Below are 24,381 nucleotides of genomic sequence, written 5' to 3'. Positions count from 1 at the left end.
AAGAAATTTCGCGAATTGTTACGGACGAAAACATCAACAAAGCCCAAAAAATAATTTTGGATGACCGTAAAGTGGAGTCGTTGAGATAGCAGACACCTTAAAGATATTAACTGAACGTCTATATCATATCAACAAGATGTTGATGAACAGTGTTTGAAGATGTTCAAGCGTAATAAACCCGAGCTTTTGTGACGGTATGATACAATGGATTAAACATGGTTCAATTATTTCATTCTGAAGTCTAAGCGACAGTCATCCGAGTAGACTGCACACGATGAACCGCTCGAAAGCGTGCAAAAACGCAACAGTGGGCTGGTAAGGTCATGGCGTCCTTGAAAAAGGAAGAACCATCTACGGTGGCTATTACATAGCATAATTGAACCATTTGAAGGACGAAATCGCCGAAAAACGGCCGCATGTGAAGAAAAGGAAAGGAATGCTGTTAGTGCACTGTGTCACAAGTCAGTGAAAACGATGTCAAAAATCCACGAATTTGGGGTCGAATTAGTTCTGCTTCCACCGTATTCTTCATATCTACTAGCTCAAGCGTTCTCAAATCTCAAAATAATGCTCGCAGGGAAGAAGTGTTCGTCGAATGAAGAGGTCTTAGTCGAAACTGAGGCCTAGAACAAATCGTACTACAAAATTGTATAGTTGAAGAGTCGCTATAATCAATGTATCACCCTTGAAAGGAACTATAGTGAATAAAAAAATAACGAATTTTGTCAAAAAATGTGTTTTACTATAGTAGTCCAAAGGCTTTTCAATTAATCTTTTATTCGGCGATCGGATATGGGAAAGGTATTAGCTTATTTCAATAATCTTCCTCTATATCGTTCATTAAGTATTTGATTGAAATAGAGAGGATAACTATAAAATATTAGCGAAATGGGGAGCATAGTTCTGGCATTAGAAAGAAAATAAGGACTGTATAAAACGTCTGTAAATCTAATCGATATATTTTTGAGGTTATGATATAATAGTGGTTCTCTCCAGGTTATTTATGACTTTTCTAAGAGATTTGTCACCATTTATTTGAAATAAGAAACAGAAATGATCAAAAAAACGAAATTACATCTCCACCGAGATCTCAAAAAGATCTTGAAGATTGGATTATATAGATATTAGATAAATGTTTATTGACTGAAAAAAATTTAATAAGTTGTTTCCTTTTTACAATATGGGCAAATTTAACAACTCATGCAGTTTCTTCGGACTTTAGCCAATGCTTTCAACCAAATTCATTATGCTCCTGATTCAAGTTGGTTCTTGTAACTATTGTAGTAATAATATTAAGCAAAACATCAAGTAAAAATGTAATATTCATGGATCAGTCACGCAACGTCGAGTAAATAATACGAATATTTATGAAATCGCAATGTTCTTTGTATATTTACGTTACCCTATAAAGTAGCACTATCTTTTGACAAAAGAGAATGCTGATTATTTATATAGCACATGTTAACTCCCGTTGATGGGGTGTGATCTATTACAAACTGGTCTAAAGCCGAACACCGTTAATCATTTCGATGAATATATAATTTGGACCACGAACCAACCATCCATCCAGGCAACCAACCAAGCTGCTACTTTAAAGCTTTATAGCCACACTCTTGTCATAAGGAAAAGAGCGGCCAAATTTACATGGGCACACATAGCCACGCTGTGACAAAGAAAAGTGCAACCGACAGCGACATTTGTTAGTTCAGCTGGCAAGTTGATTCTTTTTTTGTCAATTTTTCACTTTTGAAAATAGCGGTTTAGAGACAGGCAGGCAGGCCGGCATTCTTCGGGAAAAATGAATAGTCGAAAAAATTAATTAATTGCAAGTAATTTTATGCAAAAGCGCATTTTTCGTTGTAATGACCAAACATTTGTTCTGACAGAAGGACATACAAAGGATGCCTCTAAAAAGTACTAAAAATTAATAGAAGAACAAAAAAAAACGGGGCAGAGAGTTCTTTTTTTGGCCCTTATATCATCAACCACAATTGCAGCAAAGGGCTCAATTGCATTGCGCTTGTGTGAGTATGAGTGCGGATGAGTGCATGTGGTGCCTCTGTATTAGTGGATTACGAGTGTTGCAAGCAGCAGCTGCGGCTTTTGCAGGCGCGGCAACTCTGCGGTGACTGCATATGCGGCCGTGGCAAGTTTAAATATTCAAATTTCGCCAATGAAGTGTGAGTATGAAGGCCGCAGTTGTAGTATGTACGTGTGTGTATGTGTGAATGAATGAAGTTCAAGCTGCAGATGCAGGCAAGTGCATGTCATTGGCAGGCATGTTAACCCAATAGGAAATGTTAGAAGAATTAAATATATTTTTTCTGATTAGAGAATTTGAAATATTTGGTAATATATTGGGAGGTCGAAAAAGTCGTTTCGTATTTTGTCAATAGATGTCATTGCAGTCGTATATCTCCAGTAGAACCTATCACATTATCTAATTTATTGTTGGAAAGTTTTCCATAAAACAACTCGATTTGGATCGGTTATTATATATCAGCTGTGACCATTAGTGGTGCTATATCGTGGACGAAATTTCAGATTGTTATTTCGAAAACTGCAGGACTATTTCACGGATGTAAAGACAGATGAGGATGGAGTCATGTGTAGGAGCTCACGCAAATGAAGAAAGTTCTCTGATTGCTATTCACTTCGGAGTGGCCAGAAACGATTATTTTACATATGGCTCATGCAGCTTATGACTTCCGGTTCTAGACCAAGTAGCCTCTGGTTAACCAAAGAACATCCGTTTGAAGGCAAGCTAAAGTGAGAAGGTGAAACATACTCTCCGCAAACGCCTCCAATGAAACGGAACAAAAAGCCTTGGAAGAGAAACCGCCCTTTTGAAAGGCAGATGAGCGGACAGGCAGACTGACAGATTTTGCTAAATCAGCTCAGTTCATCATACTGATCATTTAGAAATATAGGTCTTCGATACTTCTTTCTGGTGTTATAAACTTCGTGGCAACATTCAGGGTATGAATATAACCATTTAATGGTCAAAATGCTAAAAGGATGGAGTAAATAGGAATTGACTATTATTCCATCAACATGCAGTTTTCAAAATTAAACTAGAGGAACAAAAAAAATGGGTCCTGGCAAAGAACTAGGACAAGACAAATTCTCCTTAAGGCCAATTTTCAACAATACAGTTCGCTATAGGCTTGAATAGTTCGGAATCGATGGAATGATGAGCCCCAGACTATACGTTGATGCACAAAAACCTTTCTAACAAGATCCCAGAGCTGTTACCTCGTCAAAATTAATCAGAACTATTCCTACTTGCCAAAGCTGAGCGATTCTTCCTTCAGACGGTTGAATTGTCAAGGTTAAGAGTTTGGCTTTATAGATACAGTTCATAGGAGATCTACCCCTGCCAATCCCACCAGCTGTATAGCAAAACCTTCCTGAACGTTGAACCCGGTTTGGACACCTTTGTACGCGCTCACCATAATTCGACCAAGATCCGCTTTTTATCACCAATTCGCAGCTGAAAATTCCGTCCTTGACGTTTTTGGCGTTATCTTGTGTGGCATGAATGTGTTGAAACAGCTATTTATGCAATGGTCAGCTCTTGTGCAATGCAATCGCAACAGTACTTGCATATTAGTCAGCCGACAATTTCCATCTTAGACCAATTGCTTGACTGGATATTACAGCTCCAGTATAACCCTAATGTTGTAATCTGGCAACTCATAGCTGTATCGTTAAGTTTGATATTTTTTATGTTACATATAAGCACTATTTTGTTGTTTACTTAAAATATTCATATCGGGTAAAAAATTAAATTAAACCGCAAAAACTTTCACGCAGTAATTTTTAAAATTTTCCACGGTTTTTTATTATTTTGACTCAGAAATTGTGTATTGATAAAATCAATGAAGTTTTTGGCGATCAAGACCAGTGTTTATCGATTATAGTATGGTGAATCCAATCGATGTCGTTGATCATTTCAAGACGAATTTCGTAAAGGTTGTCCAAAATCATTTGTTTTTCAGGAAACTATTGATGTTGTGCGCAAACTGGTATTGCCAGATCGTCATGGCTATAGAAATTTTTGTTTCACTTGGGATCCCACACAATTTGTTGATCGTTCAAAAAAAAAAGGATTGTGCCGATTGATCGAGAGAAATGTTAAGAAAATACGATAACGATTCTTCGAAACATCTCTTTGACATCGTGACAGGTGATTAATAGTGGACTTTCGCGTATAAGCCCGAATGTAAAGAGCAGTCGACTGTATGGGTTTTTTCAGATGAGCCCATTCCAACAAAAGTTGTGTACGTAAGAAGCACTTCCAAACAAATGGTTGCCTGTTTTTTGGAAAAACGGAACATGTCGCAAACATACCATTAGAACAAATCAGTACATTTTAGTGCAAATTCTGAGTGGTACATAACCATTTGTTTGCCAGTTGACTTTTAAGAAATCAGGAAAACCAACCGCCGAAGATGAATAACCCGTCATCACGGCAATGCGTGCTCTTAAACATCGACTGGAAAAACTGAATTTTTGAGCACTCAGAACATCGATTTGACGAGTAATCAGCAGAAAAGCCCTAACCAGACCCCAATGAATCTATTTTACACACGTACGTAATAAATTAAGAGGTCAACATTTTTCTGCAACTGAAGAGGCGGTTGATGCGTTCAGAAGGAGATACTCAATCTGAGTGGCAAAAGTGCTTGGAAAACTGGTTCAAATTCATTCAAAAGTGTATAGACGTTAGTGGAGAATATTTTGAGGAACAATAAAGCAATTTTCGATGTTTAATATTTGTTTTTGTTCCTCTAATTACGAAAAAAAAGGCATCCTACGCAAAAAGCATACTATTATTCTAGCTACAAATATAACTCCGAAACAGGTTACATGGTTTTACAGGTATCAAAAAATAGATGTTTTTTATTGTATTATTAAATTCTACAATACCTCTAAAGTATTGTCCTAATTTTTCAAGTTGATCCGAGTAATAGTTTCGGAAATACAGCCTTGAGAACTTGAGCGCTCTGAACGTGTTTCTCTCGGTTGGCAAGATTTATCGAGAGCTACTCAACCCATCTTCATGGAATTTTGCAAATCTCATTGACGAAGGATCTCTTTTCGATTACAACAATTTGAAAAAAGAATGTCTCGAAATTTCCACTAAAATTTAAATTTTTTTGTAAAAATGTCTGCTAAAATTTAATTTTCTGTATTTTTTTCTTTCGTCCAAGTTCTTAGTTTTAAATACAACAGGTATTTTTTCACTTTAGATGATCCTGTAAGAACCAACGCGGTCGTATCTTTTTCCGAGTGGTTACCGGAAATGGCGTCGCAATGACCGAGCTTAAAATATTTTTTCCAAAAATTGCAGAATTTCTTTGTAAATAGTGTACATTAACTGTTAAATTCTACGGTTTGCGGAATAAATTATAATAAATCAAGAAATTTGGTCTCAGCAAAGGAGGGAAAGGAAACTTCTTTCATAAAAGAGGGATTCAACTTGCCATATAAGATTTAGATATTAAAATTTTGGGTCACAGTTTTAACAAATTTAATAAATAACCTAAAGAAATCTCCTCTGGTAGCTTCACCTATCTTTTTTCAACTATTTCCTGAACTATACTTTTCGAAGCTATCCTTTCACATCCCTCTAAAATCACACAGTTTTCTCTACAGGGCTCACCTAAATATACATACATGTAGTGGTATGTTCCTCTGCCTCTATGGCCAATGCCTGTCAGTCGCACTTTCTTTGCCCAAATACAAATGTTAACACACCAACACATACAAACTACGCGTGTGCATGTGTGTGCCTCATGTACAATTTTAGTATGCATGTGAGTGTGTTAATTTTTGCATATTCTGCTGCATTGTAGCTTTTGTGGTACAATTGCAATTTAATTTCGCCCGGCAGCACCAGCAACAGCAGCAACAACGAGTGCGACAGCGACTTGCTGCAAGTGCAGCAACTGTTGCCACTTTTACCACAGCTAATACTGCTGCAGTTGTGCACCGCTGTCGACTGCTGCCACTTTTGTGGCAGCTAACAAAGCTTTTTAAACGACAGCCAACACTCGCTCACTCTCCAACACACACACGCACACACAGATACAAGTATAGAGTAGAATTTGTATTATTTATTGTCCATTTTTAATTAAATTCACTAGAATTTGCAGCTGCGTAAATGTTTGCCTGTCGCCCCTTTAGCGTCGCTTTTTAGTGGAACTCGTATTTGGCATTCTGCAGCCCGTATTTTCCATCGCCTTTGACTTTTTTTTTGATCAAATTCTCGCTCTTACTATTGTGATGCAAATGCTGCGGCGGTGAGCCAAGTAAGTTGAAAACTCATTTAAGTGGCAAATTTCCACAAATGAAGTGTAATTTTTTGACTACGAGTTTTCAGCTGATGGCCGCCGTTTTTGGTCCACTGCAACTTCAATTATTTAATATTACAAAGTTGGAAGTTCGGGGAAGCTTTCAAAATTAATTGGCGGCGTGTGCTGCAGGTTGGGCTACAGTTGACCTTAGCGACTAGTAGAATTAAATTATAAGCTCAAAAGCGTTTGAAAATTAGTAGGGAATAGAGTGACACGTGGGTCAAGGTTGGAATAAAATTGTGCTCCGGTAAGAGCTGAAGCTTTACAAAAACTATATACATGTATACATATGCGATGCTTTATTTATTTTGGAGTACATGTCTGCGAAAATTTGCTCCAGACTGACGAAAAAAAAAATATTTTCACGTCTTTAATACAAGTCTTTATTGTGGCTCCTTCCGAAGCAAACAAGCATGATCACTCTTAATACGAATTCCCATACTCTTGCGATAAGTATCAGTAGAGATGCTTCTGACAAAGGTAGGGTTCTCAGCTACGTTGTCAAGCGTATCGTTCGTCTTTGTTGTGACTCTAGCATTGACAGTCTCCATACCCAAAACTTTAACCTAAATGTACTGTGTCGATCAATAAGAGATGACAAGTTAGTCGGCGAATTTTCTGATGCAAACACGAAAATAGGCAAGCTTTCGATGAATCCACGTCTTTAAACGTATGTTCGTGGTAAGGCGAAGTCCCTAAATCACTTCTGCTAGATTTATAATAATTACAAACTCGTTTTTATTTTCTTCTATGGTAAAAATTGCAAAAAAAGTAAGCAATTATTTGCCAAGCTCAGTGAGATCAAACATCGCACATCGAACGATAAATAGGATTGTGCCAATCTGGAAAAGAATTCTATCGATTCGGTCTGCGCTCGTAGTATAAATGGTTCTATCTACCGTTCGAAGGACGAAATCAACGAAAACTAGCCGCATTTGAAGAAAAAGGAGGTGCTGCTTCGCCAAGACAATACACGGTGTCACAAGCCTGCGAAAACGGTGGCAAAAATCGATGAATTGGGGTTCGAATTGCTTTCGCATTCACTGTCTTCTCCAGATCTGGCCCCCGGCGACTATTTCCTGCGCTCAGATCTCAGCAGAATGCTCGTTGAGAAGAAATTTTCGTCGAATGAAGAGGTAATCGTCGAAACTGTGGCCTATTTTGAGGCAAAAAATATATCGTAATACAAAAATGGTATTGAAAAGTTGGAGGACTGTTCGGTCTATCACCCTCGAAGGGAACTACATTGAAAAAAAAAAAAACAATTTTTCCCAAAAAGTGGCCGGTAGGCTGCGGACTTATTAGTTGACCTGCTAAGGTGTAGAAACGCGAAGGATACGTCTTCGAGAAAAATATTATGTAGTGAATTTAACGTTTACTGCGTCCTTTTTAATAGTACTTTTAAAGATTCACGAGTATTCTTTCATTATTTAATTATTTCACTACTGTATCTTTTCTCGTATAAATCGTTTATAGAATATTTCTAAATCATTTCCAACAATAGTCGATTCCCTCTCCACTTGGTGATATTTTTTGAAGAGAACCACTTTCCACTCAAGTTCTTACTCAGTTCAATTTAGCAGTTCTCGTAAAATTTAATCCTATGTTGGTAATTAAAGTTAGATAAAGATCAATGCAGATTGCTGAATTTCACGTTTTATAATATATCTTCTTCGGGTTATTCTTAGATCATTAGATTATTTCACTACTCTCTTTATATGATGGAGTCAGGTCTCAAGTTACTACCTTCGTATGATAAGCAGAAAAGCAAGGTTTATTTGCCTGTACATCCATCTAAAGATATATCAAAGAATTAAATGTAGTTTTAGATTGATGCGAAACCAAGTATGAGTTCCATGTGAACTCAGTAGATGAATTAAGTGATTAAAGCATTATTGTGGTTCAGTTGGTCTGGAGTTTTGCTTTATTACATGTAATGCGATAATTCTTTTAAGTTAATAGAGCATTGTGTTAGCACGTACGAACAATCTTTGACAAAGACTACACTGAAAACAATTAGAATACTTTATGGAAAAGATAGGGGAGCTAAAAATAAACTGATTTGATTATTTCAAAATTAAAATAATATCATACTTTTTATTACTATAAACCCATAAATCAACAAAAAGAAATTTCATGAAATGATATTCAAATATAAAAGCTGCTTTTTTTTTATAACTTTAACATTCTATAATTTCCAAAATTATTGAAAGTTAGAAATTTTCAGTGTTTGTTAGTTCATACGATAGAGAGATATCTAGAGGATATTCAGTTCAAATTTCATGCAAATATACTAATCAGAACTTGAATTATCGTGACGAATGTAACGATAATAAAAATTTCGAGAGAAAAACTGCTGAAACCAATTTAATTGTCATGACACTAAAACCACTAAGATTCATAAAAATAAAATTAATTTTGAAAGAAACCTTTTAGGGATATATTTGTAAATATTTTGAGAACTCATTTTTGTTTAAGTTATAGACTAGAATACCCCTTGATGGCATTTTAATTGAGATGATTTTCTGTAAACTAAAGAAAGATGCAATTATTGTCAATAAACGGATATCAATGCTATCTTTAATATCAAATAATTCTAATTTTTTTAGAAATAAATTTCAACTCTTATATTTTTCAGAATTTTGAAACAAAAAAATATCTAAATTTATTTTCAATCTCAAAAATTTTTTAATTTCCGTCAACTAACCTACAATTCTGTTATTTTTCAAAATTGCTTTAACAAAATTATATCTCACAGTGTCGTGTCTGCTTCCAAACCAAAGCAGGTAACTACTTATTTGTCCAACAAACAATGCCACGAGCTTGCTCTCAGCATAACGCTCCTGAATAATTAAAAGACAATCTACTCAAGTTGCACACAGCTGCACATTTGTTGTAAATTCGCTTTTGTTTAATTCGTACAATTCTCTGTTATTTCGCCACACTCGGAGTTGCTTTGTGTCGGCGATTGCCCAACGCTTTATCCACTCACGGCAGGCAAATCCAAGGCCGGACGAAAAAATTCATGTGGCCAGGCAAGAGAAATTAAAACGTGCCATTGTCCACAACAGATTGAGATATTTGCTTTGTGTGAAATTAAATGGCGCATGCCGCATGCCACATGCTACATGCCGAATTTGTGGTATAACTACAACAACAGCAGCAATTACAAGGCAGGTGCGATGACCTCAACTGTATACGTGTACCTGTGTAAGTATATACTTTGAAGAGTCTAACTTTTTCTATAGTTGCACGGTCTATTTGAAGCGGAAGCTCCATCTTTCAGGACATGTTTACATAGTTAGTTTTGTGGCACGTAACAGGATTAGTGGAATATTTTATTTACATGCATTTAATGTCAAAAAGTGGCAGCGTTAAGTCAAGTGCACGGATTTATTAGTGCGACTTGAATGCTTTTCATTTGTATTCATTTGTTGGTGGCTAATCAAAAGTGGCAGCTTGCGCACACGCTTCACCGTTATACTACCCAAATGGCGCATTAAGTTTAATTTCATAAGCTGAGGGTTTTTCTTGCTTCTGTGTTCGCATGTGTTCTGAGAAAGTGAGTGAATACGAATAAGTGCACATACTTTTTGATTAGTTGGCATATACATATTTAGAAAAGAAAGAAAGAAGGTGGAAAGTTTGTGGAATCAATATAAATATACTCGCATATGTACATATATACAATTATATCTAATATAAAAAATAGTATTTGTAACGCTTATGGTTGCAGTTGTCGTAAGTATAGCTATAGAACTCAATAGATGACGCTAAGTTCAAAAAATTCGAAAATCATAAAAATTAAGTAAAATATTTATTTAACAAAGTTGATGGATTCGATCACAGCACACATGAGAAGCTTTTATTAGTTTAGTTTGTATGACTGCTATTGCTATAGTAGTTCGATCGGAACAATTTGCTCGAAGATTGTAGCGATGCCTAAGATAATAATCTGTGCCAAATTTTGCGAAGATAAAAAATCTTACAAGAACTTGAAAATCAGTAGTTTCGATTAAGGAGTTTCTTAAGGAGAAATGGGTGTATGCAAAATTTCAGATCGATATCTCAAAAACTGTGGGATATACCTTTTTTAGAGTATAAATATTTATTAATCAATATTGCGTTTTGTACGAGTCATGCTCAGAACTGGAAGTATTCAGAAATCCTGCTGTGTAGGAGCGGCATCAAATCTTCGAATTTTTAATTAGAATTAAGGCACAATTAAAAAAAACTATTTTAAATAATGATGTTATAAATTTTAGATACATGTAACTAGATCGCAATTTAGTGAAGTAAGAAATTTTCAATTCAAAAACTATTGACTGAAAATTTTTTTTAAATGATTTCAGGGCTGTTTCCTTCCAAAATCAGTGAGATACCTAAGAGGCACGAAAAATATACCATATGTTAATTCTAGTAAGACGAGACCGATGCCAGTCGCGAATAAAACCAAACTACATCAATTTCAACTTCCCTCACTTGATGGTAGTACAATTCTTCTATCCCCCAAAGCAAAATATTTGGATGTCGACGTAGATACCAAAAAGTTTTGAAAAAATAGTATTCAGAAACGTATTGGAAAAGCTAATATAGCGTATTCAAAAGAATATACAGCAAAATCTGGAGACTAAAATCGAATATAGTTCTGTGTATACTATATATACGGCCGTCATTAGATCAATCCTTACGTATGGGGCACTGGTTTGGTGGCCTGCATTGAATGAACAATATAAACAACTCAGGAAGTTAAATGTAATACAGAGAGCAGACTGTGCAGAGCTTACCGAGGATTAAGTCATGACCGATAGATACGTTTAATGTGCTCCTGCATCAACTGCCCATAGAATATTTCATACGAAAAGTAGCAACATTTTCTGTTATTACAATCAAAGAGACAGGAAATTGGAACATGAAAAGTTGTAAACATAGCGTTTTTCTGATTCAGCTAGAAATAAATCTAAATAGATCATACAAATCCTACCACGGGTCGATTTCAATAGTTACTTCCTCTAGATGTGAATATAGAAGAGGTTTAGTAGGTAGGAGAATACTATATCAATTTATACCGATAGGTCCAAAATGGACTGCGTAGTAGGAATGTGGGTATACTCCGATGATCTTGATATCTCTTTACCCTGCCGTCTACAATACTTAGCTGGTATATCCCAAGGGGAAGTACTAGACAATGAGAAAGCCTATGGATTTCTACAGAGCAACTACGACAGCACACAAAAAGCCACCATATACACAGATAGCCAGGCGTCATTACCAGTATTATCGTCGCCAAAGTTAAACTCCAGCATGACCAACAACTGCAGAAGGCATTGGCATGTCAACTCCACTTGTTCATAACTTGGGTTGCCGGTTATAGGAACATTTTCGGCAAGAAAAAAGTAGGCGAGTTAACCAAGTCTTGTGCCTCATCTAGACGAGTTCGAAGCGGAGTTGAAACCGTGGCCTCTAGGAAGAATCAAGATGGAGCTAAAATCGAAATTTTAGCTATTAACTTAGAACTGATGGAAAATTACAAACAAATCAAAGATAGCGAAATAAATATGGCCAAAAAATTACAAGACAAGAGCTGAAGACTCATTAAATAGTTTCATAAAAAATAGATATCAACTTACAGACCATTGATGTTTTTATAAAACATTAAAGGCGTTAAAATGAGAATACTTCATCACAATTTTTGGCGCAGCTGCGAACTCGAAGTGAGTAAGGAAACGGTTATACTCTTCCTCCACGAATGACCAGCTCTATCACAACCCCGATGTAAAACACTTGGAACCCATTATGTACCAAACTCGAATGTCTCTCAAAGATCTTACCAATAGTGTATCAAAATGGCACATTTAGCGCTAATTGAGTCCGAGGGGGTGTACTCTTACGTTCCTACCTACCTATATCTATGATTGAAATAGCAAAAAGTGAAACTTTAACGTTTCGGGAACGGGATAAATTTTATTTTAAAGTACATATGAATAGCTATCTAATGATCTTTGACTAAAACAATTCATTGAAGGGGCTATTCTCATGTAATCACTTCGAAAACTCGATTTTTTTTTGTTATATTTTGACAGTGAAAGCTATTGAAAACATGCTGTGAAAAATCCAGACCGAAAATCATATTATTTGATAAGTTACAGCTCATAGTCGCCGACGTGTCGTAAGCGACTGTCTACCAGGCGCCATGACAAGTCTGCAGCTCTTGAAACTTTAAACGCATTTTTCTCGAATCATCATTTTCTGAAACTGTCATGGTCCTAAAAAAAAAGTATTCAACCGATTGCTTTAAAATTTAAATATGTTCTTCTACTCATTTCTAGTAATCTTTCCTACCAAAGTTGTTTATTTTCGAAAATATTTTCATATTTTTTTTAATGATTTTTAACGAAAAAAAACAAGATTTTCGTGACTTTTTTTTGAAGTTCGACATTTTTTTTTTTAAGGAAATTGATTATATTTGGTAGGGACGATAGCCGCAGAACTACTGAATAATAATCCATTCAAATTTTTTATTTCAGACACCATGAACAGCCGCTATCACCATGACCAGTGAACTACTTTTTTTGTTGGGGACTACTTTGATTTAAAAACAATATATATTAAAAATGTAAAAAACGAAAAAAAAATTTTTTTTGTACATAATCAATCAAAATACAAATAAAAATATATTAAAAAATTAAAATGATTGAATTTTGTTGTCGCATAAAAAAAATTTTCCTAAAAAATGGTAATATGTATGCGTTCACATGAGAGTACCCCCTTGAAACAAAGCCAAGTCTTTTCTGTAAATTGTTATTAGACAAATCGGCCAAGGAGATTGGCTGGTATCGTGGGTACCAGTTCAAAAAACACCTTTTCTAGAAAAACGCGTTTAAAGATCTTGCAAAATTAATATCATCGCCAGCTGTGCGATTCGAGCGCACGATACCTTACGGCGGATCTCATTTTTAAAAACTTTCCATTACCATCTGTGTCAAAGGAAGATTTCTACGTTATTATTAAGGGTTTAAAGTAATAAAAACAGCAAACAAATTTTTTTCGATGTTTTGAAAAATTTTTACCCTACCCCCTTAATTTATATTTTGGTAGACAGAACAAAACTTTTCTTGTGCCCACATTTATCTCAAAACGTAATGTTTCGAAGCAAAACACAGCAATCTTTTCCAAGATTTCTAAAAGGAGATAAATCTTCCTTGAATACTGTGACTTCATCAGAATAGTTTGTACTTCTTTTCATTTCCAAATAGACAGTGAATAATGAACTTTGAAAGTTAAAGACTAATTAATCGATTTTCAAAATATTCTTTTTGATCTCTCTTTGATCAAATATTTTTGGTATTTTTGAAGCCGTTTTGTTCTTGCAGATTCAGGTAATCAAAAACATAAACTTGGCATCCATTACCAGAATTCCATTATGAATTTACTTCTAGGAAGCAAAGGTAAGTAATGACATGTTTCGTCAGAACAAATCGCAGAATGGTACGTTGTGAAAAATTCTTTCGTAAAGGCGGTTTCGTTTTGCCTATGTTAGGCAAACCAAACAAAATCCCCGATATTAATCCATTTTTTGCCAATACGAGGATAAGGGTTAGAGCCAGCAGAGATTTTCCAAAGATTTCGCTTTAAAAAATTTATATCGACTAACAAAAAATTCGATTAAAGTCCATTCAAATGTGGCTTCACACAAAAACTAGTTTTAATAACATTTTCTAAAAAGTTTGTGGCTACAAACATTTAAGTTCATTAAAATGTATGATTCACCAATATCAATCAATAATCAACATATTTCGTTTGAATCAGTTTTCAGGAATTGCGGTCAGTAGAGCTGCCGTAGCTCAAAAATCAGTGACATAAAAATTGTGCAAACGGTTTTTAACCCACAAACCAGCGCATGTAAAAATATACCGACAAACATTTTTATTTTAATTGGAATTTCCTGGTATATTTTTTGCTTTGTGCAGAAACACGTGTAATATTTGGTCATATTTGTTACGCCATATTTTTCCTTCAATTTTGTTTCGAGCGAAAAATTTTAAAAGCCTTAAAATATTGCCATGCTGTAGAAAACAGAATCAGCAGAAATGTGAACGTCGGTCAGCCAGCGTTACGTGAGGACGCTAAATGGTTGCGGGATGGGCGGCGGGTGAAGAGCGGAATATAAGCGCTAAAACGTACATAAATCAAATTTTATTTCCTGACTGCAAGCAGGCGAGGCGCAAAATATTGCAAATACCCAAATAACGGCGGTTACGTATGTATTCGAATTGCAATGCTGTGACCAAGCCCATGTATGCACACGTGTACATATGTGGAATGCAATACCCAGCTGGCTGGGAGCCCCAGCAGCAAAAAATGTAGAAATATTGGATGGAAGCTGTTGTGGATGGCATTGTCTTTTCATTATAGTGTAGGGTATGCAATTTCTCATAGTAAATTTAGTCTAGTAAGTAGGTTGAAATACAAAATCGAAGAAATCTTGACCTGAGAAAAAAATTTGAAATCACAAATTTTCAAGACTCAGCTCAGATTTTGTTGATAACAATGAAGAAGACCCATGAAAACCTTTTCGTTTAAAAATATATAAAATAATGTTCGATAATCTCTTCCTTTGGAAAAGGAAAGAAAATTTCAGTGGAGCCACCCCGGCATATTTGGATTAAGGGTCTGTTCTCCAGCGGTGCGACAAGGACTGGGAATCAGTGTTGAAGCAAGCGGTTTGCTATATAATTGTGTATGAAATTTCATACTAGAAAGGTTGCGTGCTGGGTTTTGAACCCGCACACCCAGTGGCGAAGTGAAAACAGTCTCAGCTGACAGTCCCCACATTTGATGATGACCATTGCAAACCAAGGACTGTGATTCAGGGGTATGCGCATGGATTGTGTGATCGATGAAATGGGAAATAAGGCGCTGCTTAGCGGATTGGTGTCTTCGGAAGAGTAAAGGTTGATATCATCGCTATCAAAAAAGTGTGATGGACGTGAAAAGAAAGGAGACGAATAGGTCCTTGTAGTATTTACCACAGCGACCATATACTCTTAAAGGAGTGCTAAGTCGGTGTGTGAGTAGTGATGGGAGAGAGACTCAGTCATCCAATTTCGGTGGATAAAAATCTAGCCACAATCTGCATCAAAGCGAAGTCTTTCAACTTAACACTGATTTGCGCCTACGCCCCGACGGAGAGAAGGCTACAAGTTCTCTTCCTTCGTGTCCTCGTATATAGTATGGAGGCATGGACAATGACAATTTCTGAAGATTCCTTAGAAACTTTCCAGAGAAATGTGAGTATCCGAAGCGATATCCACCGGTGGAAGCATAGGAAAAGGAAGAACACAACTCCATTGTATAGATCAGGCAGAAACTGGCCGAACAGCGAAAAGACGAAGAAGACGTCGGCTGTACTCGTATAAGCGTTGACTTATAGAGAGGAAAAATAAGGCGAGGGAAGAGCGTTCTTTCTCCAAAGAAAGTGTCGATAAAAAATAATTTGAAAGGTTCCATATCTAAATCCGCTCAAGAAATTTATATATTCTCCAAAAATATATTTTATGATCAATTCGTATTACAACAACAATTTAAAAGCGAAGCCTATTTCTTTTTTCTTCAGCGTGAGTTGTCTTCCTTGAGATTCAGTGTAGTGCCACAACCACGAACGTATTAATGTGCCAAGAAAAGGGATCGACTATATTAGGCTTCGGGTGACCATACTAACGGAGTGTTATCCGAAAGTAGCTAAAAATTGAAACACCGTTAGAAAAAAAAACAAAAATGTTGGTTAAGAACTACGAACATTCTCTACCGAAAATCTAGGAAATGCTATAGTTTAGAAAACTATTCGATAATAAAAAATTGTAAAGATATGACAGTATTATTTTTGATCTCCGACGAGTGTAGTGGATTTCCTACTGGGCATACTGCAAGTGGAGACCTTTACATCTCAATGCCTATGAAAATACTCCCCACTTTGTTATTGCATTTGTTGTGATTGTTGTTCTGAAAGCCGGTGACACCGTGTGGCACTACAACAGCAACAACAACAACAACAACAACAACAAAGCACAGTGCCGCTGCAACGATTTTACGCTATCAAAGCCGACGATGACGGCGATATAAAAAGCCGCTATGCTGCCATTTTAAGTTATGGCACATTGCACTCAGCGCGGGCTTAAACACAACAAACACATACACACAACGTGCGCTGTGTGTCGCTTACCAGCACGCCCGTTATATAGGCGCTGCCGTAATAATTACTTGAAAGCGCGTGATTTATAGGAATTGTTTGGAAAACATTCCCGCAAATAAACAAAAATAAACAGGGGAGAAGGAAAATACGCGACATAAAAATTTCCAACGCTCATACATGCTTCTATTACAACGGTGATAGTCATATTTTTGGAGCAAGTTACCGCTGCTTGATTGCCCTGCGGCTGTGGCGGGAATTTTGTTTTCGAGCTCGTTTTTTTATTAGTGCTCCATCAGCGTGGCACTCTAGCGGAAATTTACTAAAACACAACAGTAATTAATTTTATAGTTTTTGCACCTAACTTTGCGTGTGTGTGTGTGAGTGTTTGTAGTCCTCTAGTTGTAGTGGCGCTTGCGCCGAAGCGAATCCATGACGCTTTTCGCCTCAGCTAATTGTTTGTTGTTGGGAGACAAATAGCTTTTTGGTAATCAATTAAATTAATGTGTTTATAAAAGTTGGCAATTAAGCTGCTGAGAGCGAGATATGCGACTATTACGAATTTTCATTACCCCTATTAAACGTAAAATTATGAAAGAGAGAAAGTTTCGGCGGTTATGAAACGGATGCAGGTGGTTATGACTATATATTTGTACGTAGATAAATGGGTAAAATCAACTAAATCCCTGGCTCCACTGCTTGCTGAAAGCAAAATATATGTGAGCTCTATGCTGCGATGGTCTTCTTAGGTATCATTGAAATATATGTATGTGGTTTGTGATCTAATAATGGTATTTTCCTGGAAGAATATACATAGATATGGCTATATGTTTTTGGATAAATTTGTGGTCTCAATTATTCATATTAGGGTGGGTAGAAAACCGGCGCATTTTCGCTTCGTACTCTGCAAAATAGGAACTCAGTCACTTCTTAGAAAGTCAGTGCAAGTATCAGCACTTAATGCCGACGGAGTTTATTTTTTGTTCAATTACAACTATTTTAAATCAAAACGTCGAAAATATTCACCACATCTTATTTTTTTATTTATTTTCCTTTTTTCGTGTTTCCTTCGTCCAATACCTAGTTTATGGTCTTAATTAAAATTTTTCTTGTTTACCTGGGAAGATCTTGAAGAATTTCTACTGTCAACGCGTAGGCACTTTTTTGCCGAAATACTTCAGGAAAGGTTGTCGTAAAAGCGGATTTTTAAATATTTTCCTTTGTAAATTATCTTTTTGCATAATGAATCTTTAGAATAAAGATTTTTTTAGGAAACCCTTGTAGCTCTTGAAGAGTTCACACTTGTATAGACTTTTTGTAGGTGTCTAAGAACCTATTTTTCAGATTACTAATCCAAAAGAAATATTTTTTTTTTTTGACTCACCCTAATGACAACATGTGTCAACTAAATCCCTGGCTTACGCTACGGTGGGACACTTGATGCTGGATAAGTTTAGTGTAATTAAATAGACTTCTTGGGTAGCATTGAAATATAGTTTGAGATCTCCTTGGGCTCAAATATGTGAAGCGTAAATGGGTTAGGTTAGAATAATAATAGTTGTGCCCGGAAGATTATACTTGTTTTCTGAAGAATGACCGAGTGTTTGCTTTCACTAAAGTCATAAAGTATGAACTTGTGTGTAAAAATGCTCACGGAAAAGCATTTAACCTTAATCAATACTATTCAGGAAAAATTATATTTCTAAAGAAGAAGATATATTTTTAAGAAACTGAAGTTTGATTTAATTTAGAAAAACCACAAATACAAGGTCTGTCGCAAAAGAAACAGAACTTTTTAAACATAACTGTTTCTGTTGGCGCCACCTATTGGTGGGTATATGAAATAAAAAGCCTGATCTCTTGTTGACCACAATACCGTGAGGCAGGGTCCTGGCGCCTGTTGCACGATAATGCGCCGTGTCATCAGTCGACACTTGTCACTGATTTTTTGACAAAAAACTCCATATTAAGCATTAATCACTCACCCTACTCACCTGATCTGGCACCCTGTGATTTTTACCTATTTGGAAAACTTCATTTGCCCATGAAAGGACACTGGTTTCATGACATTTCAGCTATCCAAAAGGCGACGACCGATATTCTCAAGAGCATTCCGAAAAATGACCTTAAACACTCATTTGAAATGCTAATTGACCGGGCTAAACGCTGTATCGAAGCACAAGGAAACTACTTTGAATAAAAAAATATAACTTTTGAAAAATATAAATTTTTTGTTGTTTTTCTTTTGCGACAGACCTCGTATACATACTTATATAAAAATTCATGAACCTGTTTAAAATATGTCAAAAACGAAGCTCTAGTTTTAAGGCTTGTATCGCTGCCTTGAACAATTATTCATACCAAATTTCGTAAAGATTGACATAAAAGAACTTGAGACTGATCGGTCAGATTGTATGAGAGTAATATCCAATATCGGCAGTACCGATAAATAGGCAGCTTTTTTGGGAAAAAAGGTCGTGAGCAAAATTTCAGGGAGGGACTATTTCATGAACTTACATGATAGGTGTACATACAGACGGGCATGGCTAAATAAAGTAATCTTGGCCCGCTGATCATTCATATACATATAAACTTTATGGGGTATCTGAGGCTTCCTTCTGAGTGTTACAGAGCTCGGAATAAGCATAATTCAAAGTTCTCAGTGAAGTGGAAAGCGAAGAGGAGATCACCAACTTTACTATATGTAAACACAGTCAATTAATGAGCAAAGTAATGAAGATGAAACTGATGAATTGGCAAATTTTAAGATTCAGCATCGAAATTCTAAACACTTTTCGAAATACCAAAAGAAAAACGTTTGGCCAATGTATATGCCTGCAGCTATGTTAAGAATAAAATACCGAATAAAGGCAACATATGTATACATTTCAAATAATAACCTAACAAAATTTATAAATAGTGTATATTGGGTACACATATCTTTAATTAGGGTCAGGTCAGCCTTTTTCAATGAAGTTTTTTCTGAATTATGTATCTGATAGAATAATATTTAAATGTTATGAATTCACATAATCAAAGAAAATACAGATATAAATATGGAAACTTATGCAATGAAGAATCACATAACAAATATTAGCTTTTTGTTTACATATTCGAGTATAAAATAAAATAAAACTACACAATAAAAATATACAATTCAATAATAATAAAAAAATTTAAATACTTTCAAAATTATATGTAAATATTAAAAAGTGCGTACTCACCTTACCTGCTCCATTTACAAAGATCGTATCGTCTGCTTGATGTTGACTGGTTTTCCGCTTCACAGCTTCTTTTACTCCTTCCATTTTCATTGCACTTTCACAAACACTTCACTTTTCGAATGCACAAAACACATTTTTTTTTACATTTTTCACCACTATAAATTTTTTTTCTATATTTTTCACCACTATAAACTTTTTTTTCTATATTTTTTCACTATAAATAACACTTTATTAAACTTATTTTATATATTTCACCTCACAACTTCACTGCACTTATTTTTCAAACACTTTACACACACATTTAATATACACAACACGACCGGCTGCCAGCGAAAACACTAATGAGAAAACCGAACTTGAATTTATTACGATAAAAAGTACTGTGCACCGATTGTCGTGCAAAATATAATGATTTGACGTCATTTTAGCAATGTTTTTGCATTAACTCGCGCTTAAAAGTAGGCAATACATATCTTAATTGGACTGCCATATAATAGATTGGTGGCAACGATGAATGCGCTGAAAATTGAAAAGAAAATGAAATTGTTAGTTTTTCATAAGTTTTCAGTTCTTTTTGAAAAGTAATACTTTCTGTATAAATAATGTTATCTATATATATAAAAATAAGTCCGTATATGTACGTCGCCGAACTAATCATAAACGCGTCGTGCGATTTCAACCAAACTTATACACTACGTAGGCAGTGGCCCATATATGATTTATATGAAGTTTGGTTGAAATCCGATAACGCATGTGTGTGCGGCGCGTATGTGAAGTGAGTGTGTTTTTGCCGCAGGCATTTTTGGTACCGCATACAGCATTCATTAGTATTGAATACATTTTGGTCGTTTGTGAATTGGAGAGCATTGCACGGAGTGATGCAAATAGCAATTTGTTATCATTTCTCTGAAATTCCTGATCAGGAAATCTATCCAGGTTTATTTGATGTTGTTACAAAAAGTATGATTCATGGACCATGTGGTGTTCTAAATATTAATTCGCCATGTATGAAAGATGGGAAATGCACGAGTTATCCCAGAGATTTGATTTCCGAGACAATTAATGGAAATGATGGTTACCCATTGTATCGCCGACGCTCAACAGATGATAATGGCAAATCAATCAATCTACGAGTCAATAATCAAGATATTACAGTGATAATAGGTGGGTTGTCCCCTATTGTACTATCAAAAGCATTCAATGCTCATATCAATGTAGAATATTGCAATTCTGTTAAATCGATTAAATATATCTCCAAGTATGTAAATAAAGGCAGCGACATGGCTGTGTTTGGTGTTGCAGAGAACCGAAATGATGAAATAACACAATATCAAATGGGAAGGTATATCAGTAGCAATGAGGCAGTTTGGAGAATATTATCGTTCCCAATTCATGATCGAAATCCGGCAGTTATTCATTTGTCAGTACATTTGGAAAATGGACAACGTGTATATTTCACAGTTGATACTCGTACTGCACAGCAAATTGCAGAGCGACCACCATCAACTACATTATTATCGTTTTTCGAATTGTGTCAAAATGATCAATTTGCAAAAACATTGCTTTATTCACAAGTACCAACATATTACACTTGGAATGCATCTGGAAAGAAATGGAATAGACGTAAGCAAGGAAGACCAGTTCAAGGTTATGCTGGCATTTTTGAAAGTGATGCCATTGGACGTCTCAACACAGTGCATCCCAGTCATGCTGAATGTTTTTATTTGCGTCTATTATTGATTCATGTTCGTGGGCCTACATCTTTTTTGAGTTTGAAAAGAGTTAACGGCCTACAGTGTCACACTTTTCGTCAATCATGTCAGGAATTGCATTTACTGGAAGATGATAATCACTGGGATGCGACACTTAGGGATGCATCAGCAACAGGTTCTCCTCATCAAATACGAACATTATTTGCTATTATTATTGCAACATGTTTTCCATTTGATATAATTGCAATTATGGGAAAATTTAAGGATCTTATGACCGAAGACATTTTGCATCGAATGCGCCGAATTGCAAGAAATAACGATTTAATGATTACACTTGAAATGTTTAATGAGGCATTGATTATCATTGAAGATATTTGTTTGGTAATTGCAAATAAAGCATTGATACAACTGGGTTTGCCAGCTCCAAATCGACCAATGCATGATGCATTCAATCAAGAAATAAATCGTGAAAAACAATATGATTTCATTGAGTTGACCATATTTATAAACTTGAATTTGCATAAATTGAATCCAGAACAGAGATACGCATATGATACCATAATGAAATCAGTACGAAACAAAACTGGAGGAATGTTTTTTTTCGACGCTCCAGGAGGAACTGGCAAAACATTTCTGATGTGATAAGATCGCAGAGTAATATAGCCTTGGTACTTGCATCGTCTGGAATAGCAGCGACGTTATTAGATCGCGGTCGGACAGCCCATTCTGCACTTAAATTACCACTGAATATGAATGTAAATGAAAATCCCACCTGTAATGTTTCCAAAAATTCGGGAATGGGCAAAGTCTTGCAACAATGCAAATTAATAGTGTGGGATGAATATACAATGGCCCATAAGAAATCAGTGGAAGCGTTAGACAGGACATTGCAAGACTTGCGTAGTAATGATCAACAGATATTTGGTGGCGCTTCGATTCTGTAGGCTGGTGATTTTCGTCAGGCATTGCCTGTGATTCCCCGTTCAACACCAGCAGATGAATTAAAAGCATGTTTAAAGACATCTTATTTATGGAGACATGTACAAATACTCAATTTGACTACAAATGCGCGAGTACAAATTCAAAACGATCCATCGGCCGACACATTTTCAAGGCAACTGTTGGCAATAGGCAATGGTCAACTTGCTGTTGATCGTGAAACTGGCTTAATCACTTTACCAGATAACTTTTGTAATATTGCACCGACAAAAGAAGAACTGGTGTCAAGTGTTTTTCCAAATATTGCAGAAAATTATCGCAATCATAATTGGTTAGCTGAAAGAGCTATACTGGCCGCTAAAAATAAAGACGTTGGTCAAATGAATGCAGACATTTTAACCCATGTTCCTGGCGAGGTTGTAACATATCAATCAGTTTACACGGTTACGAATCAAGACGACGCTGTTAATTATTCGAAAGAATTTTTGGATTCATTGGATTTACCCGGATTTTCACCTCATCGTTTACCATTGAAAATGGGTGCTCCCATTATTATGCTTCGAAATATATAGTAAATCAACCACGATTATGCAATGGGACAAGATTAGCGGTTAAAAAGGTCATGAACAATTTGATCGAAGCAACAATTTTAAGGGGAAAGTTTAAAGGTGAAGATGTATTGATTCCACGAATTCCAATGATTCCAACAGATTTACCTTTTGAATTCAAAAGACTAAATTTGCGATTACAATAAATAAAGCTTGCTTTTCACACGGCCAGTTATATGTTTCGTGCTCACATGTTGGCAAGCCTTCAGTTCTCTTTATCTACAAAACAACTCATGGCAAAACTAAAAATGTTGTCTTCGAAAGAGTTCTAAGTTAGTTTGAGTGATACATAGTCTAAGATTGTAAGAAACTAGAATTAAAAGTTGAATAATAGGGAACAAAACCAGCTTAATTAAAAACAAGTGTGTTTCTTTTCTTATTTTGTTTTGCCGTGCAAAGCAGGCACCGGGCCCGCTAGTATGTTAATAAAAATTTTAAGTCTTCAGAGAAACTGATGCAGTTCAATATCAGGTTACAATCGTTTTTTAAAGTGCTTAAATACTTATTTTAATTTAGATATTGTTTGCTGCCAATTTTAACTTCTCATAATTATCAGCTTTTTCGTTCGCTTCGAATGCAATAATCTCTCTTCTAATTACTTCAGAGCTTGGACCTTTATATTGCATCATCTGATCTGTCTGACCCTTACCAAATAGCAAAAAACATTTTCAATTATTTTAATACCAATCTTTTTTATTGCCTTTAAAATAGGCTCTTGAGCCGATATTAATATTCCAATGGTTCACTCAATATTCCATACACATTTTATAACCCTTGGCTGAGATAGTCTGCAGTGTTTTTAGCGAATTTTAGTTTTTCGTCGCCTCAGTTACGTTGCCAAGCATTTCTTTTGTGGCTTCTACTGGACCACGTTTTTGAATGATATTCAGATCTTTTACTACGAATCTAGTTGACATGTTTCATACCCAAAACATTAACTAAAACGTGTTGAGTCCATCGTTAAGATATAGTGAGATCCTCTGTTATCTCCCTACTGACGATACGACGATTTCCAAGCACTGTTTCTTTCACTTTCTCCTTATTATCGTCATTAACAGAGGTGAGTGAACGGCTTGGATGAGGTGAGTTACCGATGACTTCACGACCTTTACTAAATGTTTTGTGCCACTCAAAGACTTGTTTTTATGATAAAGTAGGCTCCAGAAAAAGCTTTTGCAACATTTTCAAAGATTCTCTAGCCGTGAATTCATTGGAAATATATAATTTTAAGTACATTTTTTGTCAGTTTTTTTCATGGTAATTTGAAGAGGTGGTATTCGTCTTTATTTATCTTATAAGCAGCATAAGTTATGAAACCTTTTTATATCTGTCAGATACCTTGAATTA

The 24,381-nt window shown here is 35.7% G+C and overlaps 1 long non-coding RNA gene across 1 annotated transcript in view; it reads right to left on the bottom strand.

Moving 5' to 3' along the window:
- LOC126758889 (uncharacterized) overlaps nucleotides 1-24,381 on the bottom strand; it is a 156,734-nt gene that overhangs the window by 84,442 nt on the left and 47,911 nt on the right. The window contains exon 3 of the long non-coding RNA XR_007666909.1: nucleotides 19,776-20,294. This is a non-coding gene — a long non-coding RNA (uncharacterized LOC126758889). The remainder of the gene's footprint in view (nucleotides 1-19,775; nucleotides 20,295-24,381) is intronic.

This window comes from Bactrocera neohumeralis, chromosome 5 (genome assembly GCF_024586455.1).
Source record: "Bactrocera neohumeralis isolate Rockhampton chromosome 5, APGP_CSIRO_Bneo_wtdbg2-racon-allhic-juicebox.fasta_v2, whole genome shotgun sequence".
NCBI lineage: Eukaryota > Metazoa > Arthropoda > Insecta > Diptera > Tephritidae > Bactrocera > Bactrocera neohumeralis.
Note: the sequence above shows the minus strand (reverse complement) of the source record. Positions and strands in the feature narration are given on the sequence as shown.